Source organism: Physcomitrium patens, chromosome 11 (assembly GCF_059467195.1).
Source record: "Physcomitrium patens ecotype Gransden chromosome 11, ASM5946719v1, whole genome shotgun sequence".
NCBI lineage: Eukaryota > Viridiplantae > Streptophyta > Bryopsida > Funariales > Funariaceae > Physcomitrium > Physcomitrium patens.
In genome coordinates, this window is record NC_143420.1 from 16,590,630 (window position 1) to 16,595,154 (window position 4,525).

The following is a 4,525-nucleotide window of genomic DNA, read 5'->3' on the forward strand; positions in this document are numbered from 1 at the left end:
CTAGGCACTTTACCATCCATCTACCTCCATAAGCTCCAAGTCGCCACTTGATGTCCAAAGCCTCAATTCTTCTTCCTATAAGCTTAATGTCTCACTTCTTCTCCTTCTTTAAATCTCTATTTTTCACAAATTATAATTTTTCTTTATGAAAATTTTCTCACCTATTCATTAATCTACTAAAAAAAATATTTACCAAATTTTATATTAAATGAACATTCTAATAATTAATTATTCCAAAATCTATTTTTTCTTTGTATAAATTTAATTTTTTATTTCTAAAAATTATATACTTCTTACTAATAAGATGGTATTTTAAATATATATTTATTAATATTTATTTTAATATAATAATTAATTAATTATTTAATTTATTTTAATTTTTAATTATTTTTTTTAATATTTTATTTAATAAAAATAAATAAACTAAGAATTAATATATTTCATAATTCTTTTTTAATTTTTATATATTGTGCATAAATATGACACAATAATATTATGCATAAAATACCTCCTTTAATTGTAGCAACTAAATATTATAATAGCTTAATAATATTTAATATCATTAGATCTCCATCTAATCTAATTATTTTAGAATTATCTTAACTAGAGAGGTATAACCTTCAAATAGACGTGACTTCTTATAACCTTGATTTTTCTTGTAGTTTAGTTCAAGATCCTACTGGTTTGAATAAAAATCTATAAGTACAATATAACCAAATCTTTGTTGGTAGGTGTAAGAGCTTTCATGCATGCAACAAAAAAAAGATCAACTTTTGTTATATATGTCACATCTATTTTCAATAAAGAATTATTTTTAATTTTAAAATTAAAATTAATAAATTAAAAATCTTATTTTATTAGAAAGATATATTATAGAAAAATAAAAAGAAAAAAAAAATTAATATTACATATTAAAAAAAACTTGGTATAAAACAAAAAATTATAGAAGTAAGTGTAAATAAGATTAAGAAAAGATAAGAAAATATGAAAAGCTAGCTACCTATGTATTTAAAATTTAAGGTGGTTGAAATCACCTTTGATAGTTATGGTAGTTAGAAATAATTTATTATAAAAAAATATAAATAGCTTCAATATTATATTATAATTATCAAAAGAAAATCATAATAAAGAAATTATGATTAATGTACTTGCATGTCATTTTATTATACACTCTTGATCTATTATTACATTGTAAGAGTTGTAGATTGAAGTTCATGAAGATATAGTTATTTTTTAATATAAAATATTTAAAGTTTAAATTAACAAAGATAAAGATAAGATGAAGTTTATGAAGATATAGATATTCATTAACACAAGAAAGTAAGAACTTTAGAATTAGTTTAAAGAAGATGAAGAAAAAATAAAATTCATAAAGATATGGTTTTTTTCAATGTACAAGCTCTAAAGACTAGAGTAAAGAAGACAAGACAAAATTGAAAACTATATTAAAGATAGTTTTAAGGTTGAATTGATTGACATCAACTTTAAAAAAAATCAAATCTCTAAAGATTTAAGATAAGAAAAGGGATAGTTATTATATAAAAACATAAAAAGAATTCTTTGTGATTCTTAAAGTCTAAGAATTTAGGTATTTAATTGTCTCTATGATTATACCATTGATCTTCAAGACAAAGCTTAATAACTATTTCGACCAATCTACAGTTTATCACAAAATGAGTTGGATGCATTTAAAGAATTTATTCACAAGAACTTAGCTAAAAACTTCATATGTCATTCAAAATCTCTAATAGGAGCTCCCATCTTATTTGTGAAGAAAAAAGATGGATCTTTGTAAATGTACCTAGGCTATCAAGGATTCAATAAGATCACCATAAAGAATAGGTATCTTCTATTTTTCATTTCAAATTTTTTTAATGAATTCAATCAAGTAAAAATCTATACAAAAATAGATCTATAAGGAGCATACAACTTGATATACATCAAAGAAGGAGATGAATATAAGACTATATTTTTAACCAAGTATGAAAATTTTGAATATAGTGTCATGCCTTTTTGACTCATGAATGTACCAGTTACATTTCAACATCTACTAAATGATATCTTTTGTGAGTTTCTTAATGATTTTATTATTTACTATTTAGACGATATTTTAATCTAATCTAAAAATATAGAAAAGCATGCACTTCATATTCGGCATGTGCTACAAAAACTTAAAGATATAAAATTATATACTAAGATAAAAAAGTATGTATTTCATACTACTCAAGTTGAATCCTAAATAATATCATTTCAAATAATGGCCTTATGATGGATTCTAAGAAGGTCTAAACTATCATGGATTAGAAGATTTTAAAAATAATTTGAGACGTATAATATTTTTTGATATTTGTTAATTATTATTGGATTTTTATCAAGAACTTTTCTCTAGTTACATCTCATCTTATATATTTGACATATAAAGACAAACTTAAGTAGAAGAAAGAAGCTCATGCATCTTTTAAAGCCCTAAAGTTAATTTTAATTTTTATACCAATCTTATATTTTGTCAATTTTTAAAAAATATTATTTATAGAAAAAAATATATTAAACTTTATTATAGACATAACTTAATACAAATGAGAGAAAATGTTAAGCTTCATCTAATAGCTTTCTATTCCACAAATTTTTCAGTAATAGAGATTAACTGTAAGATCTACAATAAAGAACTTCTTGCAATCATGGATTCATTTCAAGAATGGCATCATTATCTAGGAGGTAATTTTAATGTAGCCACCATAGATATAAATCACAAGACCTCAAATACTTCATATTGGTATATATATTCAATCATTATCAAGTTTGTTAGAACATATTTTTATTAAAGTTTGATTTTAAGATCACTTAACAACTCAAAAAATAAAAAGGTTTTTAAAATGCCTTTTCTAAATATTTTTATCTTTCACTTAAAAAAAGAGATGCACCTTTTGATCAAAAAAGAATAATTTTCTTAAAATCAAAGTATTTTCATCTTTGAGCAATTAAATCAATATTAATTGTTTATTCAATCTTTTTCAAGCAAGTTCAATCAAGTATGTCTTTTGATCCTCTTATTTATGATATTAAGAATAATTTTCTTAAGCCTCATGACTCTTTTAGATTTAAGTTTAAGAATAATTTATTTTATTTTAAGAAAAAATTATATATTCTAGAAAATAAAGTAAAATTACATATTCTTCAAGTTAATCATGATTTTCTAATAATAAGATATTTTCGATACAATAAGATTTTGGAGATAATATTGAAAGTTTTTTGGTGGCTTTAAATGCAAAAAGTAGTCAAAGACTTAGTATAATCATATAACATTTTTTCAAGACTAAAAATTCTATGTCATCAATCTTAAAGATTTCTTTAGCTATTATCTATTTTAAAACAACTATAATCTTTTATTTTTGGATTTTATTATGGATCTTTTAATCTTAGGTTTATATGATTCTATACTTATAATAATAGATTATTTTATCAAGATGGCATATTTTGTACTATATATAAAATCTATCACTAATAAAAAATAGCTAAGCTTTTTTTTGACAACATTTATTACAATGATAGATTATTCAAAGATATTATATTGAATATAAGGACTCAATTTGTATCATGATTTTAAAGATTCTTTTTCAAGATTTTAAAGATAGACATAAAGATATCTTTGGCTTTTTATCCTTAAATCAATAGACAAATAAAATATATAAATCAAGTTTTGGAGTAGCATTTGAAGTATACTATCAACTATTAATAAGATGATTGGATAATTTTTTTACCATTAGCAAAGTTTGCTTATAATAATATAATATATTCTTTTATAATTTTTTTTTTAATTAATTATGATCATCATCTATGATTTGATATTTTTAACTTTTTAAAAGTTGGCAATATTTTGACAATAAATTTAGAAAATTATTTATCTAAGCTACATACAACCATGAAGACACAACTAAAAGAAGCTTAAGAATGATAATAGATCAATGCAAATGCCTATTGTAAGGAATAATATCAATTCTACATTAATAACAAGATATAGTTATTACATTGTAATATCAAAATTAGCCACCTTTGTAACAAATTAGATTATTGTAGATTGTCAGCTCTCAATTATACACTAAAATTTAAATTTTTGTTATTTTCCTATTTTACGATAATTAAACATGTTAGATTAGAATTTATATAAATAGAATTCAGTTTTATAGAATTTTTAGGATTACAACCCCTCATGGTATAAATCATAGCCTAATTCCTTGAATTAGGTTAATTAAGACTAAAGTGACAAGAGTTAGAAAATTAGAATAGTAACTTAGTTAATTTAATAATTTAGAGGTTGTTAGTCATTACTATAAGGGTTGACTAAAAGCCAATGAGTACATCTATAATCATTCACATGATTTAGGGGTTGGAATTATAATTCTCTAAAAGATTTAGGGAAGTTAGCAATGGTAATTTTGGATTTTTTCTCCAAATTTGGCAAATTTAAGCGGCATGGTGGTTCTTCTACTTAATGGGAGTCTCTTTAATGCAATGGTGGCACCGGATT